The sequence below is a fragment of the Mus pahari genome, chromosome 1, assembly GCF_900095145.1.
Source record: "Mus pahari chromosome 1, PAHARI_EIJ_v1.1, whole genome shotgun sequence".
NCBI lineage: Eukaryota > Metazoa > Chordata > Mammalia > Rodentia > Muridae > Mus > Mus pahari.
In genome coordinates this window covers 643589-654903 of record NC_034590.1, presented here as the reverse complement: position 1 = coordinate 654903, position 11315 = coordinate 643589, and the positions used below count along the sequence as shown (strand labels likewise).

The 11315-nt window shown below is 46.1% G+C and overlaps 1 protein-coding gene across 1 annotated transcript in view; it reads right to left on the bottom strand.

Annotated features, from left to right (window-relative positions):
- The window catches only part of LOC110318939 (zinc finger protein 60-like), a 246128-nt gene extending 242615 nt beyond the window's left edge, over positions 1 to 3513 (bottom strand). The window contains exon 1 of the mRNA XM_021194289.2: positions 3444 to 3513. The gene's annotated coding sequence lies outside the window, so the exon portion shown is untranslated. The remainder of the gene's footprint in view (positions 1 to 3443) is intronic.
- Between the last annotated feature and the right edge of the window lie 7802 nt (positions 3514 to 11315).

The window sequence follows — 11315 nt, the reverse complement described above, 5'->3', positions numbered from 1 at the left end:
AAAAAAAAAAAAAAAGAGAGAGATCTGTTAAAATGGTGTATAGGACTAAATGAGCCTAAAATATCTGAGACTTTCCACAACATCTATCCGTGTCACATCCGGTAACCCTTTTGAGAAAGTTTCCTCATTCCTTCCTGTCAATCATAAATCATTTGAGAAGAATGAGGGTAACCCATAGCCATCTCCTCGCCCACATTCTGATAGTTAGTCTGTGACCTTGTGACACTCACAGCTGCCAATGCTTCATAAAGTGTGTGATCCCGAAGACCACTGCTAACAGACCATTGCTAAAGAAGGCTTGCTGGATATGGTGGCAGAGGTCTATAATTCCAGCACAGGGGAGGCAGAGACAGGAAGCTTGTTCAAAGTCCTGGGCCAACCTGGTCTACATGAGTTCTAAGGCAGCATCCATAATCAGAAGTGCTGGCAAAAAAAAAAAAAAAAAAAAAAATCAGCATTAACATTCATGAGAGTGACATTAGGCCTTCAGTCACTCTACATGCAAAAGTCAACTCAAAACAGATTAAACTTACGAGCTGATGCTATTAGGAAGAAACATACAGGAAAGTCTCCAGGACAGTGGACATATTGGGTATTACTCTAAAAACACACAAGCAGCAGAAGCAAACTGGACAAATACAATGATTTGCATCAAACTAAAAACCTTTACACCGCAAAGGAAACAATCAAACAGGGAAGGGGGGGGGGGGAATCCAGAGACAGGGAGGGAGCAACTGCAAACTGCATCTGACTAGGAGGGGACATCTAAACTCCTGCATGGCAGCATGGCCCTAACCCTGGAAGCTTCATCCGGAATGCAGACAACTCAAGTGACAGGGAAACTTCCTGGTCAAGGAACAGGCAAGCCTGATACAGTTCTATGAAAAATTAGCATCAGAATGAGTCATTAAAATCACAGAGAGGCCTCCTCGAGCCCATTAAGAGTGTCAGTTACCGGTGGCCCAGTCAGGGCAAAGAAGTTTAGAATGCTTGTTGCTCTTGCAGAGGCCAGGGTTCCCAGAACCCACATGGTGGCTCACAACCAGTTCTAACCCCAATTTCAAGGGATTTGACACACTCTTCGGATCACCTACGAGACCAGGTATGCACAAGGAACACACAGGTCATGTAGGCACAACCTCAGGAAGAGGGGGAGAGAAGAGAGAGAGAGAGAGAGAGAGAGAGAGAGAGAGAGAGAGAGAGAGAGAGAGAGAGAGAATCTTTTTAAAAACACTGACCATTATCAGAAAACAAAGCATAATATAGAGAATATAGAAGAAAAAGAACATTGTGGAGGAAATGTAACTTAACAGTCATTGCAGAAAACAATGTGGCAGATTCTCAACTACAAATAGAACTCACTCTGTTCCATGGAGCCCACTGCCGAGGGATACACACAAAGGAACAAAGTCGGCATCTGCAAGAGACATTTGCACTCCCACCTCTCTTCCAGCACCATTTCCAAGGCAGTGATACGCGACCCCACCAACAGACAAATGGACAAAGCACACGGAGGATGGGGCTCACACACATTTACTACAATATGGATACACACGGAGAATGACACATGCAATACACTAAAGAGAAAGGCAAGCGCGGGGGCTGGGGATGGCTCAGGAGCTGAGAGCCGCTAAGGCTTTTCCAGAGGACAGAGTTCAGCCTCCTGACAGCTACAGTGCCTGGAACTCAAGCTGCAGGGGATCCTAGCGCCCTGGTTTCCGGGGGGAACCTGTGGTCATGGACACACAACCCGACATACATAACTTTGAAGACAAAGACTTCGTCTTTAAACAAAAAGACAAAGACCCATGGTCTCGGTCACGTGGAGCCCGAAGCTGTTCTCTCCTACGAACAGTAAGATGCTGGTTACCGGGGTTTGAGTGGCGGAGGCTGGACGTGCAGCGTCAGGGTCAAGAGTGGGAGACGCAGATCCATAAGGGAGAGAGATCGGAGGATGATGATCAAGGGCTACAGAATTTCGGCTACACAACAGAAGCTCAGAGATGTGTCATGAAACATGGACTGTGATTAATAGTCTGTAAAGACTAAGGAGTACACAGTAAGTGTGCTCACTACAAAAATGTGAGTTAGACTAAGTCATCCCAAAGGACATAAACACTATACAGATTTACACAAAAGAAATGGTTCATCGCAAAATTTGGAAAAATACCCTGCTCTACATTAGTATATGCATTTTTCCTTTTCTTGTTTTTGAAACAGGTTCTCACTGTGTGGGCCAGCTAGCCTGGACCCTGTCATGTGGATCAAGCTGCTACAGAATTATATTGCTCTTCCTGCTTCTGCCTCTACAGCGACAAGACTACAATATACAACACAAAGCCTAGCTTTTCTTTTTGAGTCACTTTCTTAAATATACAACCCGTAATAGCATTATTTCTCACACTCCATTGTCCTGCAGAACACTGAGGAGAATGAACCCAAGATGGCCCCACAGAACAACAACTAAAGCACACCAGGCCCTTAGGATATGGCGGCACTGCACCAACAGGCTTCACCACGGGCCTGGAAAGACTGAGGGGACAGAACCAAGACTCCAACCCAGTTGGAGGGGAGGGGAGGGAGAGCTACCACTTTCCCAATCTCAAAACCTACAAGTAAACAAAAAACATCTACCACTCTTCCTGCTTTGAAATGAAGGCCTGTAAAAAGATCTAAGGCCATCTGACACGTGTGTGACAACATCCAAATAGGAATCGATTTAGCATATCGTAGTTTGAAAGCCCTTTTGTTAACCTCTGTAGGTTCCTATCTATAACATGGTCGGTGGGGTGGGGGAGAAGTGATTGTAGACAGATGTCAAGGGTCGCTGAAACGATAATGTGAACACTACGTGGAAAGGGAAGGGACACTGTGAGGGACACAATGGTGGAGGTATCAATTTACACGTTCCTTCTTCATTTACTGACCATTCTATATTCTAAAAAGAAAAACCTCATTTCTCATACAGAGAGAAAGCGCAAACTCGCCCTTGAGCCTTCGGTGGGTAGCAACAATGGTCGCATGCTCCTCCAGCCCTCCTTTTGAATAACGGCCTACGCAGGGAGCCTGAGCATCCCCAGTGAGCATTTTTCCCTTCATGTCCCTCAACACTCACACGGCTACAGCGCCGAGAAAGGGGACTCCGCCAGTAGGCCACCCTCGGAGCCTCAAATGCTCGTCACAAAGCTCAAGTGTGAACCTCGGGGAAAGCTTCCCTTCAGAGTCCGCCCCTCACCTCTCCTTAGTGAAGCTTGGTCCTCTGCTTCAGCCGCGGTGGCCGCGAGAGGAAGGGAGCAGAAAGCGACAAGCACGATGATAATGCAAATAGCTCAAGGTGCGTCTGCACAGAGACGCGCGCGCACACACAGCACCGTCCCTAAACACTCACACACGCATCCACATCCGTCCATCCCACCGTCCACACCCACACCCGGACTCCCGGCCTTACTCTGCAGAGACCGAAGACACAAAGCAATTCCCTACTCCCACCAGAAAGACCCGACCGTCCGCGACAGCGCCGCCAGGGCACCGGAAGCTGCTTTACTTCCGCCACAGTGGCCCCTGGGAAATGTAGTGCCGGTGTGCACGACTCAATGAAGCCTTGCGGTCTGCAGTTCAGGGAGATCCCGGCTTGCAACTTAGGCCAGGCTATCGGAGAGCTGCGCCAGTGGTTTGTGGGAGTCGTCGTCGTGTCCCGTCCTCCACCCCCACTCCACCCCAGGGCAGAATAGGAAGTACGATCAAATCCGGATAGAACTGACGCGACTACACTCTGCACGGAGAGGGATTCCACCTTCTGTGCTCTGGGAGGGACTAGGGTAGATTGGAAAACACTGAACTAAAATATTGCTTGGTTTTAAACGTGGTAGTTTGCATCAGTGATTTAGACAGCCAGATGTTCAGAGTCAGTGTCCTTGTTATCTAGATAGGAAAACGTGAGTGAGGACCAGTCGGATAAATATCAACAGAACCGCGCCCATTTTGAAAGGTGAATGACTAACACATGGAAGTATATGTAGGGAAAACGTACTTAATGTAACATGACATGAGCTTTCAAAACCACCTTTATTTATTGTTATTTATTGCTCTTTATATGTACACATTTTTTTTCCAGAACGTGAGAGAAAACTAATGTCAAAGTTAACGATACTCCTACTAGGACCACTAATCTTATTAAATGCTTTGTAAATGATCTAAACGCCTAAAGTATAGACTTAGATTTGAAATAAGTCAGTCCCAACCAGGTGTTAACGTCAGAAAATACGTTGGTAAATACTCTAGCTGATTAAAAGTGACCATTCTCAGCCGGGCAGTGGTGGCACACACCTTTAATACCAGATTTCTAAGAGTTCAAGGCCAGCCTGGTCTACAGAATGAGTTCTAGGACAGCAGTCTCTACTCGGAGAAACCTTGTCTAGAAAAACAAACAAACAAAAGAAAGTGGCCATCCTCACAATAGTCAAAAGAAGAATTAGGTTGATTTTAAAATCGAGGCAGATTGGGGGACAAAGAACATTGCCATTGATGAAAAAGTAGCAATTCATCAAATAAAGATCAAATTGGCTGGGTGTGCTAGCACAAGTTTCCTTCAGTTTGTTTTGTTTTGTTTTGTTTTCAAGACAGTTTCTCTGTGTAACAGCCCTGGCCATCCAGGAACTCACTTTGTAGACCACGTTGGTTCATAATGATTTGTGTGGCAATTCCTGAACCCCAACAGACCTACAGTTTGTCCTGCCTGCAGAGTGTTCTGGGACTAGTGAAGTGGAAACTTAGGGTTTCTTTGAAAAATCAGTTGTGTAGGATGGTGTTTGCCTGGGAAAAACACATGAAGGAGTGTTTTCCTGAAGCAGATACAGGTGAAAGGAGTTTTTGCTAAAGCAAGAACTCGGAAGGACATGTGATAAAGGATTCTTCCCTAGCAGCACACATGTATCGTCTCACCTTACATTGCATAGCTAGGCTCCATCTGTCATTACTCCATAGATACACAGCAATCCTGGTGGTCTTCTGGCAGCTTCTTGCCACTTCCAAGGACTCGGGCCAATTGGCAGCGTGACGTCAGCTGATACAGACTCACTTGGAGTTTTGCTAAGATAGACTCGGGTGCTAAGGCAACATAGGTGTGAGGCAAGACCCGTGAAGGACGCATGATGTTTGGAGAGACTGTAATTGGGCTCAACGGACAGTGATAGCATTTTCTATGATAGCTCTGCAATGCATAGTTGGTCTCTAGTCTTGGCTGATCTTCAATTCTTTTTTTTTTTTTTTTTAAGATTTATTTATAAGTATTTATATGTAAATACACTGTAGCTGTCTTCAGGCATTCCAGAAGAGGGAGTCAGATCTTGTTACGGATGGTTGTGAGCCACCATGTGGTTGCTGGGATTTGAACTCTGGACCTTCAGAAGAGCAGTCGGGTGCTCTTACCCACTGAGCCATCTCACCAGCCCTGATCTTCAATTCTTTGAGAGAGGCACAACACAGAACTTCTCCTGGCACGCCTGTTGATCCTGGCTGCTCCCAGTGACTCAGAGAAATGCCGATCAGCAGGACTAAAGACCAACAATGCATTGCAGACCTGGCTGTTTCTCTAAATCATGCCACTACCGCTGATTCATGTTTGCTGTCCCAACACTGCTAAACTGAACTGCTGGTGTCTGTGAGTGGATAGAGCTGCTGATTCCTGTAAACTGAACTACTGCTTTCCTGACAACATAGATGGGATTTGCTCCAAAGAACAATTTATAAACAGGTCTACTTCCCCCACATTCCTAATAACCTTTCTTTTATTTTTCAAGATTTATTATTATTATTATTATTTATTATTATTTATTATATCTACGTACACTGTAGCTGTTTTCAGACACACCAGAAGAGGGCATCAGGTCTCATTACAGATGGTTGTGAGCCACCATGTGGTTTCTGGGATTTGAACCCAGGACCTTCGGAAGAGCAGTCAGTGCTCTTAACCACTGAGCTATCTCACCAGTCCCCCTAATAACCTTTCTCTTCCACTACCTCGGTGGGTATTGGGCTAGGAGGGAGGTCAATGCGATTAAGAACTATATTAAAAGTAGGTCTATGAGAAAAATTTAAGCAATGGACTATAGCCCAGAAGAGTCTTCATCAATGAGACCAGATGCATCCAGCTACTGATGGGAATAGATGCGGAGTCCCACAGCCAGACGCTATGTAGAACTCAGAGAGACCTGCAGAGGAGAAGGAGGAAGAATTGGAGGAATCTAAGGGGTTAGAGGCACACAAAGCAAATCCATCCCACAGAGTCAACGGACTGCGACTCAGGGAACTTGAGAGATCAGGAAACCTAGAGAGGTCTGACCTAGGTCTTCTGCATATATCTGATAGCTGAGTAGTTTCATGTTCTTGTGTGTGGTGCTTAGACTAGGTGTGGTCCCCTAGACTCATATTTGAATGCTTGGCCTGTAGGGAGTGATACTATTCAGGAACATGGCCTTGTTGGAGTAGGTATGGCCTTATTGAAGGAAATGTGTCACTGTGAAAGCCAGCTTTGCGGTCTCTTATGCTGAAGCTATAATGCAGTGTGGCACACAGCCTCCTTCTGCCTGTGGATCAAGGTGTAGACATCTCAGCTCCTTTGCCAGCACCAGATCTGCCTGCACACCGCCATGCTTCCTGCCTTGATAATAATGGTCTAGACCTCTGAACCTGTAAGCCAGCCCCAGTGAAATGCTTTCCTTTATAAGACTTGGCCTTGGTCATGGTGTCTCTTCACAGCAAGACACTAAGACATTGTGAAAATGCTAACTGTGAGAGTAGGGACTGACTCAATTTTGCCTAATTGTGTGGCCCCCTTCCCCAGCCTTGATGTGATGGTGTGTGCCTTGCCTTATTGTTCCTTGTTATGCTGGGTTTGGCTGAACAGATGGGGATAAGGGACAGAAAAGGAGGGTATCAAGGGGATCTTAGAGGTTGGAGGGAGGGAGGCTGAGGGTGGGTAGAGTGGAGAAACTGTGGTCAGGATGTAATGCATGAGAGAAAACAACTAAGACAAACTCACAGTATACTACTCCTAATAGCTTATTTCAAACAGAAAGTGGGGGAAAACCTGCATGAGCAATGAGGAATGGCGGCCAACTCCACCATCACATCAAATGTTTTCAATCTCAGTAACAGAACAAACGCAGAACAGCAACAGTGCCTAGTCAAACTGCACAGCACATCAACTGTGAAAGCTGTCAGAAGGCCGGGCAGTGGTGGCACACGCCTTTAATCCCAGCACTCGGGACTCAGGAGGCAGAGGCTGGCAGATTTCTGAGTTTGAGGTCAGCCTGGTCTACAAAGTGAGATCCAGGACAGCCAGGGCCATACAGAGAAACCCTGTCTCGAACAAACAAACAAACAAACAAAAAGAAAGCTGTCAGAATCAAAATGGAGATAGTTAACCTTTAATGGATTCAGGTTGCCTCAAAGGGTTCTGGTGCACACCCACCAGATATAGCAGAAATGGTTCCTGGTCTCCTTTGAAGGCCACACTTGTACAGAAGGCCTGTACAACCCTACACACAAAAAACGCTTCTGTGACTACATCTGCTGGTGAAGTTTCTCTCCAACCACAGCTCGATGTCATTTTGTTATTGATTCTTAGAGCCAAGGATGTTTCAAAACAATGTCTCTGACTTTCTCCATTTTACGTTTACAAACCCTTGCCTTGCTTGGTCTCCCTAAACTAGCTGCTGGTTTGTCTTACACCATCTATACTGCAGTCTGCTGCTTGTTCCTGAGTTGTCTTTAAGGCATCTACTTCCTCAGTTTTTATTAATCTTGACACACAACCCACTTGGTCTCAGTCTTAGGCAACAGCCTTCCCAATCACAAGAGAATTCTCCCATGCACAGGGAACGTTCATTGCTGTCAGCGGGGCCATAAAGCCTCAGAAGATGTAACAGACTCTAAATCATGCACGCGATGTTTAACAAATGGAACTCAATCAAAAACCAAGGGCAGGTGGCTGTGTAATAATGTGTTAACGTCCCTGTTCCTAGGACACATAGCTGAGAAAGCAATGGAAGGAAGGAAATGTTTGNTGTTGCTCTTGGTTCTAGTGTTCAGTCCGTCACTGCAAGAAGAGGTCGTGGTGGGAGGAGCTTGGGGCCGATGGCCACACTGTCTGAGGAGCAAGGGAAAAGTGACATGTTAGACCCCAATCTACTAAATGCGAAGCTTGTCTACTGTAATTAGTGAGCCTGGGTTGCTGTCTTTCCTCCATGTTGGACTCTCTAAATCTCATGACGTTTTGGATGGCCTGTGACAATACCATTTACTGAGTGAGTGCTGTTCATTTCTTTCTCTTGGTGTGTGTGTGTTTTATTTTTTGTGTGTGTATAGTGTGCATGTTGCATGTGTGTGGGGAGGGGTCAGCATGCAGCTGTGCACAAAAGACCAATCAGACCAAAAAAAGAAAAAAAAAAGCCGCCCCCAAGTGCAAATAAAACAGAAAGTTCACAAAAATCCAAATGAGTTAATTTTGTGTTGGTCAGCTACTCCTGGGCATGGGGTCTGCCCTGAGATATGGTTGATATACCCAGTCAGACAGCATTGGAGAAAACTGATTTTTTTTTCTTCCTTATTCTCACACATGTCAGTTACAGAGAGTTCACTGGTTAGGGGTGGGAGCCCGTGTCCACTCCCCTCGCTCAGTGTTGAGACTTTGTCTGACTTGAACCTGTGCAGGCCCTGTGTGTGCTGCACAGACTCGGTTTCCACGTGCATCAGTCCTGTTGCGTCTGGAGGGCGTGGTTTCCTTGGAGGCATCCATCCCTCAGGCTCTCACCGTCTTTCTGCCTCCTCTCCTCTGTGGATCCCCAGCCTTCAGGATTTCTTGTGTTTTAATTTGCTTCTGTTTCCCAGGCTAGCCTGGAACTCATTACCTGTAACACAGACTTGCCATGCATATTTGGCAACTCTCCTGCCTCAGCCTCTCATATTCTGGAATTACAGGCAAAAGCCACTAAGTCTGCCTTCAATCCTCAAAGGAAAGGACTCTGAATTGCAGGCATCCAGCCTTTTCTCCTAGACGTTAGAGCCACCAGTGCCATTGTTGCTGCCGCTGGAACAAAGGCAGAGTCAGGTGCTTCCTGTGGGGGCCCTCACAGTTTAACTATCAGTGTTCCCTTCCCTAGCCCTGTAGAGAAGACAGGACAACTTTTCTTCCAGTCACTCCTGACAGCAGCCTGGGACAGGCTCTGCAAGCTCGGTCGGTTTGGACAATTGGATGCTGGGGAAGTTGCCAGGAAGCTTTTCTTGGAGACCTTGTCACTGAGAGCAGAATGAACACAGTGGTCACCGCTCCACAGACAAAGTGAGGGAAGCAAACCCCATCACCCAGGGCTCCTGCTTCCCTGCAGCCGTGAGTCTGGGAGGCCCAAGGCCTGGCCTCCTGGACCAGGGATGAGTTCAGTGGGAGTCAGACTTGTGATGGATCTCGTGTGCAATCCCAGTGCTTAGGAGGCGAAGGCAGGAGAACCAGAAGCTCAAAGTCTCCCTCAGTTACTGTCTTAGTTATGGTTCCATTGCTGTGAAGAGACACCATGACTAAGGCAACTCTTTTTTTTTTTTTTCTTTTTTTGGTTTTTCGAGACAGGGTTTCTCTGTGTAGCCCTGGATGTCCTCGAACTCATTCTGTAGACCAGGCTGGCCTCGAACTCAGACATCCGCCTGCCTCTGCCTCCCAAGTGCTGGGATTAAAGGCGTGCGCCACCACTGCCTGGTTTGAGGGAACATTTCATTGGGGATGGCTTACAGTTCCAGAGGTTTAGTCTTTTACCAGCACGGCCAGAAACTTGGCGCTGTGCAGGCAGGCTGGTGCTGGAGCAGGGTTCTACATCTTGATCCACACATAACAGGAGATTGTCACCCCGGCCAAACCTCACAGCCAGCCTCCACATTGACACACTTCCTCCAGCAAGGCCACACCTCCTCAGCAACACTTCTGTCATCTATAAATTAAATCATTATTCTAATAAATTTCTTTTTGTTGTTATTTTTAGAGGTGAGATTTCTCTGTGTAGCCCTGGCTGTCCTAGAACTTGCTCTATACCAGGCTGGCCTCGAACTCACAGAGATCTGCCTGTCTCTGCCTCCAAGTGCTGGGATCAAAGGTGTGCAAGACTACCACCCAATCTAATAAATTTCTTATTAGGGGAGACAGAACTAAAAGTAAATGTTCTAAAATAAACAATAAAGGTTCTATAATATAATAAATATAAATATAATAAATTTATGCAATATAAAATACAATATTAAAATATTTTTAAATTTTAAATAAATATAATAACAAATAAAATAAGGTTTCTTAGAGACAGGACTAGAGGATTTCTCAACCCCACCATCATGGAGACTGCTCATGATGGAAAAGAAGAACCATCTGCAAGGCGGACAGGTGGCCTGGCCACTCTTTCCCCGTGCTGCTGGTCTCTGAAGGGGGGTTCCTGACTAGATTTCCAGATTTGACTAGTTTGCCCTGGGAAGTTATAGAAACTTCTATTTAATAAAAGTATATTTGCTTTTTATATTTAATAAAATACAACACACCCAGCTAGCATTTTCAAATTAAACATTTTACATTAAAAATAGGTGAGTCAGCTTTCTCCTTCCTTGTGGAGGTTCTCTTGCTCTGGGGGAATCAGACACAGCTCTGGGCTGCTAGGGAGGCGGCTTCTCTGGGCAGAACTCAGGCCTCTGGCCGAGAGCCAGCACTGTCTTCCAGGTGTGGGAACGAGACTCTCGTGTGGGATCCCTTAGAACCAGTCAAGCTGTCTGATGACTGGAGATATGGACAATGTCTTTAAAACAGAACCAACAGATAATCTGCTCATGGAGACTTGACCCACTTAAAATGGATGAGATAAATTATTTCTGCTTTTTCATTTTTAAATCTAGAAATCTGATGTTGCCCATAATGACCACCAGGTGGCATTGGGAGTCCAAAGATAAAAGCAGAGAGACCAGGGTCCACAAACCCAGCTCCATCCTTTTAGGATCACCAAGCAGAGGAAGAGGTGGGGAGAGGCAAGAAGACGATTGGCTTCTGTCCATCCTACTCCGCCCCCCGCCCCGCCCCACTCCCCATCCCTGGAAGGGAGAAAGAAGAAGGAGGGATTGGGGGATGATCAACATTTTGTTGTTTTTCATTTTTCCTAGAACTGAAGAACTGTGAAGTCGCTTTGTTAAGTTCAATAGGGAAATTCAGGGGGAAAAAAAAAAAAAAAAAAGAAGAAGACGACGCCGGGCGTGGTGGCGCACGCCTTTAATCCCAGCACTCGGGAGGCAGAGGC